Source organism: Fistularia commersonii, chromosome 4 (assembly GCF_037954325.1).
Source record: "Fistularia commersonii isolate RoL2024-O1a breed Wild chromosome 4, RoL_Fcom_v1.0, whole genome shotgun sequence".
Classification (NCBI taxonomy): Eukaryota; Metazoa; Chordata; class Actinopteri; order Syngnathiformes; family Fistulariidae; genus Fistularia; species Fistularia commersonii.
This window is the reverse complement of record NC_141287.1, coordinates 6,914,747-6,931,628: the sequence shown is the minus strand read 5'-3', so window position 1 is coordinate 6,931,628 and position 16,882 is coordinate 6,914,747. Positions and strand designations below refer to the sequence as shown.

General features: G+C 41.6%; 1 pseudogene; it reads left to right on the top strand.

Moving 5' to 3' along the window:
* The first annotated feature begins 6,263 nt into the window (after nt 1–6,263).
* On the top strand, nt 6,264–9,761 carry LOC147234508 (uncharacterized; annotated as a pseudogene).
* The last annotated feature ends 7,121 nt before the right edge of the window (nt 9,762–16,882 follow it).

Sequence of the window (16,882 nt, the reverse complement as noted above, 5' to 3'; positions counted from 1 at the left end):
ATCAAAAAGATACGTGGAGGAAGTGAGAGTGGGCTAACACCCGGGAACATTGAATAAAATGTTGTCGGATAAGTGTAAGCTACAGACCTGTTGTGCCGGCTAATTGTTTAGATATGAAAACAGAAACCTGATTGTCAAAGCATTACAGGTTTTGACTTAATCTTTAAAAATCTATTACATCATTGCTCCAGCCTGTCTATCTATTCTAGCCATAAACTCAGTGTTCTGCATGTTCACATATGCAAAAAGCCGATATCTTAGTCTCAAGCGGAGAGAATTATAACGCCCGGCACACGTCGAGGGACCCGCGTGGGCCACGGTGTTTGTTTTATTATCTCTGTGAGGACCTTTTTGCTTCCCTGGCAGAAACACACGATACATAGAACTAAAGAGGTTTTCCACTTAGTAACAACTAAACACTTTTAGAATGGCTGTATCTGGTATTTTTGCCCTGGCGTTTGCATTATATTATTGTAATTTTCTAATGTAGTATGGAAATCTAACTTTATAACACCTACAATATAAAATATCTTTATCTTGATCAAAGCTGGAGTACAAATAAACACAGTTATAGTTTGAAAATTATATCTGTTTGATTTCATGTTACAATGGATGTGTTTTTTTTTAATTTTTTTATGAGACATAATCAATCATGTAAAACAACACTTGTTTTGGCAATTTAACATGTTTTTACCTTCAAATCAAAATGACCAAGCCATTCTTTCTCTTAAAACCTAAAAGATATAAACATCACCCATATTGACAACTTTTGTCCCACTAATAAACCGTGGGCCGGACTGTTCTAGACACACACAAAAGGCAGAGAGTTTAACAAGTTGATATGCTTGACCACTGTTGTAAACCCCTTTATTTCCTTCACTTCGGTCCAGTCCCCTCATACTGATGATGTGTTTTTGTGGTGGCATCTGAAAGTTTCTTTCTCCACTCCCACGCCCCAGACTCTTTCTATACACCCACAGCAATGTGCATGCACATGCACCTCCTATTCTACTCACACACACACACACACACACACACACACACACACACACACACACACGCAGAGGTCAGAGGGAAGAGCATCTATTCATGTTTGGCCAGCTGCACCCTCTTTCACCTGGTGCCCAATCATAAACGGTAGTTGGATCCAGGCACGGACACATGTATGACACAGACTGCTGTCTGTCACAGCGCTTGTCTATTTGATTTGTCTGTCTACACACACACACACACACACACACACACACACACACACACACACGATCAAATAAATTAAAAAAAAAGCCTTCAATGACTACCACACCTGCACAAATGCCAATGTTAAGATTGTGCATTTGTGCATTTGACAGCGTGGAAGAATTCCTCATTCTGGCACCCATTGTATATGTGGCTCTTTTCGGAGGAGCTGGGGTGGAAAGCCTGCTCGCTGTGACATAGAATAGAGCGGCCATGGTCAAACTCTCCGGCGCATTTGAAGGTTTAGTGTGTTCACATATGCAGTCATGCATAAACACTCTGCTGCTGCACCAGATGTAAGGTGTACCCTAACTTCCTGATACCCAACTTTTCAACGATATCGGGCCCAATTACATCGACACATGCGTGTACGTGTTTGCACGTATATACTTGCTCAGTGTAATATGATCAGATCTGTGTGTCTATCTGTCAACTTATAATGAGGCTTCTCAGAAAGTGCTTGGTGAACCCCTTGTCCGTCACTGAATGCATCACAGTTCTTAGACAGGCTAGTGTGTGCCACCCCTGAGAACCATAGAATGATGGACATAGCTTATCAGCTATGAAGGTTAACACTGGGTGGTTTTAAATAAATTTAAACACTGAATTTAAAAAAAAAATGAAGTAGGGGCGTGCATCTGCGGTATATTCTGGTTTTGTCCTATTTACATTAAAGTACTGTCCATCTAGGATGTCCCGTCGCATGCGTGTATGTGTACGTGCGCACGCGCGCGTGCATATGCGTCTGTGCGATAGAGAAAGATGGAGAGAGCGAGAATTGTGAGGTCACTGAGAAGTTCAGTGTGTCAGAGGTCTTGAAGCCCCGGCTCTTTGATTCCACTCCCGTGTGGCTCTGAGAATTTCCTCTCCAGTTTCCCAGTGCTGAGCCCATGCTGGGCAAGGAGAGCCGCGCCAGGAAAATTTATGTTGATGTCAGCAAAGAAAACACCACCAACCCTTCACCACATCTCACAATATTTGTCAAACAGCAGTCTGTCCATTCTTTCTTTCTCTCCATTCGTTCTCGTCTTTCTTTCGGAATATTTGCATTTTTACTGATATAGGTTTCTGAAATCTTAAATCCATGTTGGTGAGAGGTTTCGCACTTCCTGCGGTTTGTTGTCTCTGCGGGGACTATTGGTAACATAGCTCTGTATTGGTCTCCTTGGGGGCTGGACAAGTCTGGGGGTGTCTTTAAAGGTGTAATCTACACATTTTCCCTCCCTGCAGGCCCCCCTGTATGAAAAGCTTCAAAAAAAATCTCAAAAGAAATGGAAATACAGCATTACACACTGAGTTTTGGCATGGCACAATGCGCCTTCAAGCCTTTGTTTGTAATGCATTTTTAATTTCCAAGTTATTTAGAATCTGAAGAACTTATACATAGTATAATGAAATAGATACTTTTCAACATAAAGTAGCTTTTGCATAAAAAGTACCTTATATAATTAGAATGATTGTAACTTACAATGTTGTTTTATTTTCATTTTCAAAATGAAAAGGATAATTCATTGAAAAGACAAATGATTTGTGAGACCACCCCCCCTAAAGAAGGGACAAAAAGTTTTGATGTTAACTGGATAAACAGAGAATTAGGTACAGAAGGTCCTCAGTTTTTTGTCCTCATGTGGGGACTCAAAATTAGCAGAGATGGTCTCAATGAAGCTTTTCCGCCAAATATTTCCTCGGATCTGCTTTTCCACAAATAGCTTTGCAACTGACAGAGAATTATGAAGAGGGCAAAGGACAACAGGAGAGGTTCTGGCTAATTAGTGATGTGCACAACATACTTTTGTATTACACTGTCCAACAATGTAAAAATGTTTATCGGATTTAAATGACATCGCACACACTCAACTCAAATGAATTTGTCACAAAACATGTCTAGAAAGGTTTCAGTCATCCATGTTATGTTAATTACTGTCAAGTTATGTCATGGCAACTGGACTTTTCACCTCTCTTCATACAGGCTTCTCCAGTTCTGTTATATCTGTTCAGTAGTTGAAAAATATGTAATCTTTTAAGTGGCACCTCTGAACGTGGTTCTGTTATACCGTGTTCCAGACTGAATTTCAAATTTCCATAGCTACACTTGAAATTTTGTGGCAGCATCTATCACACATATAAGCTTTTTGCCTTTGCTCTGCATTTGTTTGAGATCAGACACATATTCTGTGATTTTTTCAGATGTCCAGATTTACATGTGCATGAAATATGGAAAATCCCAAAAGCAGATGTTTTCGACCGTTCAATGGTACTATAAATGATTTTTGCATTGACCATGCGGTGGCTTTTGCATCGGCTGTGCTGTATGGCATATGCATGCTGTTTTAGGCTGCATTCCAATAGCACCTCCTGAATTTTCTGCCATTTTTGGCACATGCTTGCTGTGCATGCATCTTTTTGCTTGACCTCCTTCAGCTTGTCCAGATTGAGAAAAAAAGAAACAAAACACTTCTTTGTGCATACTCCAAGGTCGGCTGCTGGACTATTGTTCCTCTCATCAGGTTGTAACAATTTGTGACCGGGTTTCCCAGTTGATTAAGGAAGTTGATAATTATTGCGCAAATACACATGTGTACTGGTCTTTTAGAACTGGTCAGTACTGGTCATTTCAGAAACAACAAAGATTTAACGACATATTGACCATTCTGTGCTTTTTTTTTATCCATCATGCTTACATATATGTATAGACACACAGACACATTACACACGCTCAAAGATACTGTATGAAGCCCAATACTACTCATACTACTTTTAAAAAAAAGGAGCTCAGTTGCAAGTTGTGATGGACTGCTGCAAAACCGGCTCGTAAAAAAAACAGAGCGCTGATTACTGGCTCTGTTTTATGAATAGAATGTGTTACAATCTGAATTTCATTAGTTACTTTTCTTCATATATCTAAATATTGTAGCATTTTCACTTTTAATGTAGTTAGAATTGCAGTGTTACTGATGTGCATGCTTTCACCAAGCATCAGTTACGACGTATTTTACATTGAACTCCCATCTAAGAAACTATTCGGTCTTTGTGCACCTTCCCGGACTATTTCAGTGCACTCTTGTGCCCAACTGCAGATCCCTTTTTACTGCATCTGCAGGATACAGCTGTTCTGTGATCTGTGCTGCTGCTCTCAATTTCTTTTGCATCAAGCAGTGAAGAAAGGTGAGGATTAAGAAGTTCAGCAGTGTCTGAACATCTTCAAGGTGCTACATCCTGCCATAAGATGGTGTAAACTGGAATAATTGTCCGACGCAGAGCTCTTCTACCCAATTGGAGACTGGGTTGAATGTATTGATTGGTTGTGGTCTGCCGTCTTCGTCTTTGGGAACCTGAGAGCCATTTATTTGCAACATACCTTGTAAGCAGTGGATCCACTTGCTACACTGGTTGTGTAGATAATCTCAACCCCCTCACAGTGTCTTCTTCAGCAACATCATTCTCTCAGAAACCTGGCAAGATAGATTTTCATCCATGTCTGCAACTTTAATATGTTTTTTTTTTCAGCGCTAAAGTGTCAAGGGATATTGTGAATTCAACTTCTCAGGAAGGAAAAAACCCTGCATGCCAGCAGGTGGCGGTACTCTTTGTTTATTAAAAAGAAAACTGGAAGATTTAATTTGTCTGGCTAAAGCCCAAACAGCAGACTTGTGTTCAGGGATCGCATCTATTGAGGATCTCGTCTACTCTGGTTTTATATTGTGAGCTAGTGTATGTCCCCCACATGTAGGCTGTGCCTGTGGAAAAACTCAGCAAATATTGACAAATTATCTTAACCAAAGATTGTTTTCTTCAAAATTGCCCTTTTTGAGACACTTCAGCTGTTTTTCAGAGAAAACATCAAACAGGATGTTTGGAATTCTGTAATGTAGACCATAGATCTTACAGAGGGTTACACACATGTCAGTAGCTTGATTCCCATAACCCTTTGCTGTTATGGAAACAGCCTGATTTGATACGAACAATCAATCAGGGTGACCTTTTCAGTAAGTCAAGACTTACTGAACTTGTGTGCCATTGTGGGGCTGTGCCAGACCAAGCAAGACAGGGCTGGGAGACCACAAAACAATTCAATATAAATAAGAGGTATACGTGCCTTAGAACAGATTTTTGTACTGAAAAAAAAAAACTTTATTCCCAGACTAATGGCACAAATATAATTCCATACATCTGACAGGTTTAATTTCTAACATCCCCGTCATTCCAGAGCAGAGGCGATTCCTATATTTTTCAATCAGTTACTGCAATATCAATTGGACATGCTGCTTTGGCTCTATTCTCTGGCACTGTAAACATTAGCGTTGGACCTTTCATGAAGAAAAGACATCATGATTCTGTTCTGAGGTTTCTGTTCTTGATCATCTGATCAGTGCAGTTTCCTCTAAGGAATAGTCTTCAGTAGTTTTCACCATTAACTCACAAAGCTGCTCTCTGATCTCCACACACACATTCATTTATCTGGATATGGAACTGTAGCCAGCCCAGCTACAAATGTTAATCCGTGTGACCTTGCCGAATGGTTGTGGCACTGTTAGTAATGTACCTTCTTGGTATTTCTGTAAGCCCCATGGTTTTTATTGGGATTCTCCTCATCAAGAATAAAAGGCAATTATTTGGTTGTTTGCTCCACGACCTGGTTTGACACCGTAGGCGGATGGTGATCATCCTTCCATCTCTTCAATCAGATCTGACATACAGGATTACCGCACGTGTACTGGCAGCGGGGGTTCTATGAAAAAGACTGACATCACACATATGTGTATGCAGATGCAGCTCTTTGAGAATGTGCAAGTCTTGTTTGCTGAGGGAGAATTGAAAAAAAAAAACTTACGGTAATATGAACCACCAAGATACATAGTTTCAAAGCGACATGTCTGCGGAGGTTCTCAGTCATCCAGATCATGGTGAATTCTTGTGGTCAGCGTGTGCAAATCTGTCTTGGTATTGATCCTAGAACAGCGTTGTACGTTTGTGAAAGGTTTTGTCTGAGCCCCCCATTCAGAGATGGTTTTTCTATTTTGACAAAGATGGCTTCTTTGACTCCTCTCTCTTTTCAGGAGAGGAGAAAACGGGACCCGACCAACACATACCACTAGTAAGTGGTCACTTGTCTACATCACCTAGAAAAGGATGCGGCTATAAACAAACCACTTTACTATCGACTGTACCCAGGAGAAAACATGCCTTGCATCTATGGACTCACAAGGTCAGATTCACAAGGAGGAAGCTACTCTCAGACCTATCGTCAGCAGCATCAACTCTGTCACATACAACATTGCCAAACTTGTGGCAAAGATTTTGTCACTTTTGGTCGGCAACACCGCACGCCATATCCAGAATTCCCAGGACTTTGCCCGTAAGGTCAAGCAGATGAGGCTGGGCCCGGATGATACCACGGTGTTGTACGATGTAACCTCACTGTCCACATGTATCCCCACATCGGACGTGATCACAGCAGAAAGGGAACGCCTTGGTAAGGACAGCGCCTTAATAAAAAGAACAAAACTCTCCACGGATCACAAGTGCACTGGACCACTGTCTACAGACCACCTATTTCCAGTTCAACAGCAGTTACTACCAGCAAAAACATGGATGCGCCATGGGCTCGCCCGCGTCCCCCGTGGTGGCGAATCTGTACATGGAGGAGGTTGAGAGCAAGGCCCTCGCTTCGTTCAGGGGAACACTGCCAACCCACTGGTTCAGGTATACAGATGACACATGGGTCTAGATCAAGAAGAATGAGGTTGAAGTGTTCACCAACACGATCGATGCCCACATCGAGTTGAGAAGGGAAGATGTCACCACCGACCAACTCCCCATCTTGAGGTGTTGCATTCACATCCAACAGGAGAGAAGCCTGGACATCAAGATTTACGGGAAACCAACACACACTGACCAGTATCTACTTTTTGACTCACACTACACCCTTGAGCACAAACTGAGGCCAAGAACATCCCATCAATCCCTGAATGAAGCAAGACTGAGATACAACACATTAGAAAAGCCTTGAGATCCTGTGGCGACCCTAAGAGGGCCTTCGCCAAAGCAGAAACCACCAGGCGCAGGAACGTAGGATAGGAGAGAAACAAAAACAAATAAATTGAACATCGTCATACCCTATGTTCCAAAGGGTGTTCAACAAGTACCATGCACCAGTACATTTCAAACCCCACAACACCCTGAGGTGAAAACTGGCGCACCCAAAGGACAAAACACCCAGGCATAAGATAAAGAATGTGGTGTATGCTGTCATTTGCACTGAGGATTGTGATGACAACATTGGAGAGACCAAACAGCCTCTGCACTAACAGATGGCCCAACACAGGAGAGCCACCACTTCAGGACAGGACGCCGCAGTCCACCTACACCTGAAGGACACGGGTCACTCCTTTGAAGACAGCAATGTCCATATTCTATCTTGAGAAGATAGATGGTTCGAGAGAGGAGTAAAAGAAGCAATCTTTGTCAAAACAGAAAAATCATCTCCAAACAAAAGATGGGGCCTCAGACACAACCTTTCATAAACGCACAATGCCGTACTGGGATTAATACCAAGACCCACATTCACATGAGCCTCAGTGCATGTGATCCAACAGGTTTTACTCTTTAGTTTAGCTTTACCTTTTCACATTCCAATCCAGGTAATCCCACAAAGTTGCTCTTTTGTTCTAACAAACGACACCTGTATTTGCATAACACCCCCCCTACCACCTAGTTTCTGTAGATCAACTCTCCCACTTACATAACAAGCCACCGTAATCTAGACCTGCTCAAAAACCTGGCAGTTATATTCGGAACCCCCCCCATAGATCATAAGAACTGAAGGAGCCTTCAAGGGAAGAAATTCAAGCCCAGTTACTAAGACAGGAAGATTTCGACAAGAAAGTTTCAACATCAGCCACGACAATCACCCATTGGCTCAGACTGGCTAGCCACATTCCATTGAGTAGTGTACATTCCTACACACAATGAGTGGAAACTAAATCTAAAAATGTGTGCTTTGATTTTCTAGAGCCATGTAAGACAACCCCCCTCTCGCACTGGATGCATTTTCACACCAGCCACAGATGCCCTAGATGTGTTTCTGCTTAAAAAAAAAATTGGGCATGCACTCCCCTGACATAACCAAGACTCTGGATGGTCCCCCGCTCAACTGAAGCTCGCTTTGCTTGATGCTGACATTAATTTACCTGTTGGGATTTTCCTCATCTCACTGTTCCTAACTGGTGCAAGTACCATCTGTCAATATTTTGCTGACTCAAGAACATTACATAAGCACAACAGTTGTCTGTCATAGAAGAGGTTCATAGCACTTAGCACAGTCACATCAGAACATCTCTCGCTGATTATGAGACAGTGTTACAACTCAAACAATGCATCACTAGCCGAGTCCCCCTCCGTGGGAGCCTGATCTTCATCCATAACCCTCATCAGATGACAGTGGGCGGTGATCTGTCCACCAGCATCTTTGTCATGGTTCAATCTGCTCACCTAATGACTGCCCCTCATCACTGTACTCACAGCTGAGGCTCATCACTGGCAATCAACTCTCCCTTATAAGTACCAGCAACACACTCACCTCAGTACAATGTGAGGCAGTCCAGCCTCCCCCTGCTGGGTGTGCCTGTCTTAGTGGCGCTGACCTTGTTTGCCTTCGGTTCCCCTGCCTGGTCTGTATTCTATGATCATGAAATGCTCACTTGCCACCTCAGGCTGGGTAAAACTTTTTTTGAGCTCTTTGTCGGTGCAGAGTTGTGATGTTGCAATTGGTCCCATACCCCGGCCATTACAGTCTTGGTTTTCTGTCAGGTTTTCCTATATCTGTATGATGTAGGGACTGCTCAACCCATTTAATCTTAAATATGGTGCATAGATAATTGATGTGTATGCCAGAAATTGCCCAGTTGACATGCGGGGCATTTTCAACTTCTTTCTGAGCAACGTTCTTTCCCTTACTGTGTTGGTTTGATATTGTCATTATGCATCTGCTTTGTCCACGGATGATTATGGCCTGCATTTTCTGGATTGCCATTTGATGTTAACTATCAGACAAAATATTGAATTGCTAACATACCTTCAGACTTTGAGTACAAGTACAGCCCCCGAAGACTCAATGCCAAGTTTTATTTGCAGAAGAAAAACATATTCCAGCTTCTTAAATAGTTCTGATAGTGATGAGGAAAATATACCGTGGCAGACTGCAAGGGGAGCAAAAATAACTTCTAATCTCCATGTTTGTCAGCGATGACCTGATTGTAACCACTTTTAGAAGGCATTACATTTCTCATTAGAATCTGGAGATACAAGTCTCTGTAGGAGAAATCATTTACTTGCAAAGAAGTGTATAAATGGGTTCATATATGTATTTAGTGGCCAATACGGTCTGTGTAGGGGGTGTTTTTGAAAGAGGTTTTTAGGCTTGGCATAATCTTTAATGTGTTTCACCACCCCTGTTCTCTGATGTATTGTATAGCTTTTCACAGGAAAATAGTAAATCTTTTATCTTAGTTGAACTGTCAACTTAAGCAAAATGAGGATGGTCAAAGGTACAGTGCTCCCTTCTGAGCTGAAGCTTCTTGCTGTGCATTCTCAAACAGAACATGCACACACATGTGAATACACAAACACACCCTCACATAAACGGTTTGTCCAGTTGGCATAAGGATTTTCAAATCCGCCTGAGGGTCAGTGATAACACAGTCTTGATTCTTATTGGCTGGCTGAAAGATGTGTGTGTGTTCCGGAGTAATGGGCAAGCTCGATTAAAATATTTCTATGGGCAGAACTGACCTTTCAGTTGGTGCCCCCTTTTTCTGGAGATTTGAGGGAATCAGGATTTCTAGGTACATGAAACCCTAAATCTTTGTGGAAATCAGTAGGTGAAGTACCGAAGTGTGTGTGTGTGTGTGTCAGTGCTATGTTAAAAATATGGTGCATCAAGACCTCTGTCTTTATACCACCTGATCCCTGCCATCAGTCCCTCGATTCCCAGTCCGGTCGCTTCGGTCCTGAACTTAGTACCAACCTCCCTCCATTCAGAGGTTGGTGAAAAGGCCTGATAAGACATTTGGACATGTATCAGCAAACTGTCAATGCCTTCTCAATCTCTGTGCTGTGGTTATGGATGGAATGTGAAATAAGGTGATGTGCATGTTTTGCTTACATATCAGACCCATATAAGCACCGCAAGTGTCTAAATCCAGGGGTTTCAAATTTAGTGTGTTTTGCATGAACACATGCTCTGAAGCTCCCTCTTTGCAAGTTTTATTTATTGCACTGTATAAAAGAAATTGATGTGATGTGTCATTATTCTCAACTCATTGCCGTATACAGTGCATGTTTGTGTCCAGCGGTGTCACTGATGAATGACCATGGACCAACATGGTACTTTGTAGCACACTCTGAAAATGTGCATTGTTGTCTGGTTCCTGAGTATATAGCTCCCCAAAGGAAAACAAATAATTATACTTTGTCATTTGTGAATTTCCATCACTGAAATCTGGTTAAACTTTGACTAAAACGCATTAAGGTTAATTAAAAAAAATAGGGCTTGGGTGTATGTTGTTTTTTCCTTTTATAAATTGGTGTTGAAAATGCAAAATATGTGGGAAAAGAATAATAATACAACGTTTGACATTTTGTAAAATAATAACACGTGACTGGCATAAGAGATTTGTCAGTCATGAATCCTTATTTGTTCTGTTCACCTCTTTCCCCTGTCATAATTTCTGGCCAGACAAAGACAGCAACAGATTTCTGTCTTTCTCTGACTGTCGTTCTCTGTCGCTACAAATTTATTGAAATATATTCAAATATATTTATCATTTTAGCTATCAAAAAAAGGCATAAATCAAAGTCTTTGCAGGAAACTAGCTGTTTTTTGGCTGAATGAAAATGTGTGTGAAGACACAATTTCAGAAAAGTCTCCTTGACAGTCAACATGACAAGTGGGCATTCCAGTCACGTCTTTCCTTCGCCTCCTGCATGGCATCTATCCATCATCTCATTGGTTGGCATGCTTGGCTCCTGCCATCATCACCATGGCAATGTGAGTGTCCCCCCGTTAGCCATCACCATGGCAATGGGAGTGTCCCCCAGCAACCATCAGCATGGGCCAAATGTAAGCCTCTTAACCAGGATCACCATGGTAATATGTGCCTGCTGAAACATTGGTCCGTGGTACGTGTTTGTGCGAGTGTGTAATAAATATAAGAGATATAAAAGGCTGAAATGAGTTGTACCATTTAGTGGTGGTGACATTTTACACTTCTCTTTTATTTCTGACTCGGCCCATATAGATCTCCGGGAGAATATATTTACATTTCATTGCTTTCTGCACCGGAGGAGTGGGCTGGTGCTGGGATGTCACTCCCGTCCCAGCTGAGCCCTGGCAGGAAGTTTAAATGCCACCAATTGAGCCCCAGCACATCATATCCCACTTCTGACTAGTCTGTGCCCCACTGCGGGCTCACCAATCTAGGCTGCCTGGGACCTCATATAGTATCGGTGTCCTGACACACAATAGTGAAAGCTGACAAAACCACAGGGGGGGTTGAATTTAGGAGGGGGACCCGAAGAGAGAAGCATGCCGCTGCTCTGTCAAGGACATGGATGCATGACACACACTGCGGTATTCTCATAAACACACATGCATACACACACAGACATGTATAGTGCATGTACAATGTGTAAAATTTGCCGTTGTTGCCTAAGGACATGCTCTTTTGCAAACACACACACAGTTACTTGTGCATAAACCTTACATACAGTGTTACATTTCACAATGCTGAATTTTACTGCTCCCTTTCAAGATACTGTTCGTTTGTGTGTGTGTGGGCACAGTCACACATGGGCATGTTTATCTAAAAGTGCATGTGTGAAATGTGTGTGTCTGTGCAATGTGTGCGCATTTAGCTGAAGAGCCTGGTGGATATCAAGAAGCATAGCTTTAAGGTATGATATGTTAATAAAATATGTCAAGATGTCTGGAACCTTTTCCCTCTTTATAAACAAACTTACAGGCTGAGCGCTGCTAATTAGCAAGCCCATCTGTTCAGTTTAGCAAAGTTGTTGAGATTTACCGCAGAAACTGTAAAAAGACAAGCTCACTTCTTCACAGCAGATGACAAGTGTTAGAAATCCTAAATTCAATTCCCCAGACGGCATTCTTGTGTCTTATTCAATTACACATCCCGGCTATTGCAAATATTTATTTATCTAGTTGTAAGTGGCTAAAAAGAGCAAGATTTGTCTTCTGTTGTAGTTTTGTTCTTGGCTGCTTTGGCACTAAAATTAAAACATACGCACACATATTTAGGGTAATGAGGCGACCAAGGATAAAAATCTCGACCCATATTGAGACAGCCGTAATCGTGTTACCATATAATATATTTTGTAGAACATTAAACACATACACTGAATAAGGACAAATTACATATTTTTCATCTTTACCATTTCCAGAGCATTCTAAGCACAGCACATATGCACTTAATTATTTAAATTGCTCGTAAAAACACATTGGTTCGTTCTGGAAGACAGAAGTATGAGAGGGTAAGAGGAGGGGGGCCATCCGAGGGAGGCCGGGAGCTAAAGTTGCAGAGGTTATGGGATGGATTGCACAACCTCTGCAAGGATCCCTACCTGGATGGGTTTGCCATCACACACCGGGATATGGAGGAGGTGTTACATTCAGATCCATCAAGGTAAAGAGATGATGGTTTGTAGCTTTCTTTCTTTTTAAGCCATTCATTGTTGCCTCTGCAAATGTTTCTGCTGTTTCTCTTTGTGGAGAGAAATACATTTTTCATTAGTGTGCGGTAGTGGTGTTGAGTTTGGTCTGAATATATTTAAAGATATCAAACCCAGATTACATGATTGGAAACATAGAGCTATTAATAGTGTTTTCAATGGACCGCACCAGTATGTTACTGGTTCAAATAGTAACAGATAATGTGAAACATATGAGAGCCATGCAGTAGTGAAAATTCATTTTTTTTTCCAAATGAAAATTGTCCAGTTGAAGAGGACAAGTTTAATCATTCAGAAAACATCCAAGGTGTTCCTCTTAGGCCCAGGTATAAAAACTTGACTGCAGCCGTAGCGAAAAAAAAAAAAAAAAAGTAAAATTGGCACACTCACCTCTAGACCACTGTTTTTGCTGAGCCCCAGCATTTTAGGATACAGCATAACATTCTCCATCTTCCAAAGCTGTGGCAGTATACCGGGAGAACAGTAATTGCCATGGCTGCAGCCCAGGCTGTGCATGTTAAACACTGCAGATACGACTGTAATATGTGTTTATGTGTGAGAGAGTTCACATTTGCTTACATGCTTGTGTGTGTGTGTGTGTGTGTGTGTGTGTGTGTGCTACTGTTGGGTGTAGGGGGGCACAGGGGCCCATCTGCTCTCTTCTGCTTCTCTGCACTGATATAAGATTACGTTAATCTGGGTACTTGTCAGGACAGGTTAGTGAAAGCAGACGACTGGGTGGGACTCATGCTAAACAGGTTGGCTAGAAATTGGCTGTTTTTTCCTTCAGACTCTGCTGTGTGAGTTTTGGCAAAAGGCAGCAAATGGTGAACAAACAGTTCTAGAACTGTCATGGATTTTCAACATTGTACATTTACTGACTTTGACAGAAATTCCAGAAGACCCAAATATGTATTCAGCTTTAGCCTCTCATGCAGACCCAACCTTTCAAAAATATTTTTCTTAATTTATCTTCACTATGCAGAAGGCACTACTTCTTCTTGTTACTTTTATAAAATGACCCAAATGCTAACAGACATTTCTATATAAATCACTAAATGTTTCATTCAATCTACAATCTGTGTACCAGTAAACCAACAGGGAAGCTTTCAAATCACGACAAATAGGATACTTTTGGTTGTAGGATTTAATCAAGAAAATGTGTTGATAATGGAATTTTCAACCAGAATGGGATTTTTTTTTTTTTTTTAAACTATGGGAAAACTATTTCGTTTGCCACACAATTATGGTTTAAACACACGGGCTGGTGATGATATGAGTCATTTACATAACTTAGTCCTGTTTCCTCTCACACTGCTAACCATACATATTGTATGAGACAGGGCCAGTCCAGTGTCCCAGCACCTCCCATTACCACTGTTTTCTGAACCCACCTCTGCCCTCCCACCTTCCAAACAATTTTTATTCAATTAAATAGCCCTCCTAAATCCCGTCCTGCATCCTGTGAGCTTCTGATGTTGTTTTCACTGTGTGCACTTACAGGCCATAATGATTTTGTAACTTGTTATGCTAATTAAAGTGGGCCTCTCAGACGGCGTGGCACACAGAAGGATTTATTGCTCGTTTGCTCGGAGAAGAGGAAAAGCGGGAGAAGTTAAAGTAATTAATCCCGTTTACCAATGATAATTGAGCAAAAAATAGCTCTGCCACTGCACTGACAGGGAGGAGCTGCAGTTAAGGCAGTTTCCTGCGTTCCATTTCAAACGTAATGTTTCCTCTTGTTTAAACTTCCTCTCAGGATTCCTGTTAATCTGCTTACTCGCGCACCATTGGTGTACTCGGTCAGAATTGTGGGCCAGACAGAGGAGGGGCCAGAATTCAAACAAACATCGGTGAAGGCTTGGTCTCCTAAAGAAAAGGTTCACACAGCGTGCAGTTTGGTTTGAGAAAAGTAATTTGAAAAAAAAGAAACAAACAAGCGTGCAAAACAAAAACTCAAACATTTTGAGATTGACAGCTGTGTGATACGTTTTGATTTTTTTTTTTTTTTTGTGTTTTCATGATGATGTATCTATTTTCTGTACGTATCAATTCTGTAAAATTCATTTCGATATTTCTTAAAGCTTGAAACGGTTGTTTTGTTAATATGTCTTTCAAACGCTCTGTCCGTCGGTGCCCTGAGAGAATATTCTGTTCTTCCTGTTGTTTTTTATGCAATAACAATAAATTACATAAATCAAACTCAGCATATGCAGTGCCAGCATTTTGACATTTTGGACTGTTGTTAGTTGAGTCTCTCACTTAACTGTTTTGCATTAACATGCTTTCGTAGGAGCAAACATTTTCCAGTTTTTACAGAGGAGTTCTCATGCACGTAGCCTTTTATGATCAGCTGCAATAACAGGCAGTGCTAACTTGTTCCATACCCACAATCCCCTCCCTCAGGAGAAACACTCATCTGTTTTTGTCAGTACCATGCAGGGACTTTAGCTGGAATCGGCTGATCCTAATTTCATCCACTTTCAAGGAATTTACAGGCTTAAACAAGACCTCCTTGAAGACATATTTGTGTTTGAATAGAAGAGAAGGGAAAAATAAAGGGGGGGGGGTGTTTTCTGTTTTCAAAATGGTTTCGGTTCGGGTATCTAGAGGGCACTGTTAGGATTCCAAGATAAGAATCAAATGTTACCTTTTGAAGTTTGATTATTCAGATGTGATCAAATTTGCAAGTGATGTTAAAAAAAAAAAAGCTTTTCTGGAAATTTCAATAAGAGAGATTTTTGTTTGTATGATTCGATTTCCATTTTTATTCTCAAAACAGCAAATGCTGTCTTTTGGGAGAGTGAGAAACAGTTTTGCTGCATTAAGTCGATGAAACATTTTGTGGCTGTTTTTGCTAATTGCTTTTGTTTCTTGGTTGTTTTCAGGTTCAGTTATCAGCCACATTAGGTCAGGTTAAGGACAAGCATACCAAGACCCAGCCAGGTAATTAAGAAAGGACGGGAGCCGGCATCGGCTCCGTCCGCTTCCACTTGCCTTCATTGCTACGACTTACTTTCATCAACTGTCAAACTGCTAGCAGGAAATCTGTGTTTTTCTCAATGTGAACTTGTAGTCCTGCCTCCCAGACTTCACAATAGGCTGTTTAGCATCTTCGGTATGGCTATTGTCACCGTGATAGAATAGGAGGCAAGGGCATGGCAGAGGAGAGACCAGGAAGAACAGTTAGGCGGAGGCGCCTGAGGGATCGCACTTGACATATCCTCTCGCGAAAGCAAACCCCCTCACTAATTACACCCAAAAGATAATTATTTTCTTGATTTGTTTTCTCTCACTGGCCACATGTCCCATTGTGCTACTTGAATCTCATCGAGCCGTTTTATTATTTATTACCTATTTTAGCGTTTACCCCACACACGCAAACACCTACACCATATGGTTGCAGATCAAATAATGTCAAACATTTTGCCCTTGCAAGTTTTTGCAATTTGCAGTTTCCAAACGTGAGACCTGTTGAAAGCAGGAGTGATAATGGACATGGTCTACCCCCCGTTGTTTTTGTCCCACCATATCTCCCTTCAATTAATGCTACAGCGGGAGTTTCATGTAATAACACTTGCACTTCTGAGCTGTCTGCATGAGCGAGGGAGAGGAGAGATAGACAGGTGAACACAGGAGATAAAAGAGGGTGGAGGCTGGGAAGAAAAGAAGATGGAGAGAGAAACAATTAGAACTGGACTGGGATGCCACGATGGGCCTGCGTTGCGTGGCCATGTGAATGCTGAATGTCAGCTAAATGGGGCAGAGAGGGGACAGTGTGATTGGCGGTTTGGGGAGTGCATGCTAAGCTTGTCTATCATTGTTGCTGAACACAATCAAAGTGGTGCCAGCAGGATGGAGGATGCATTGACAGCTGTAATTATCTATCGCCATGGTA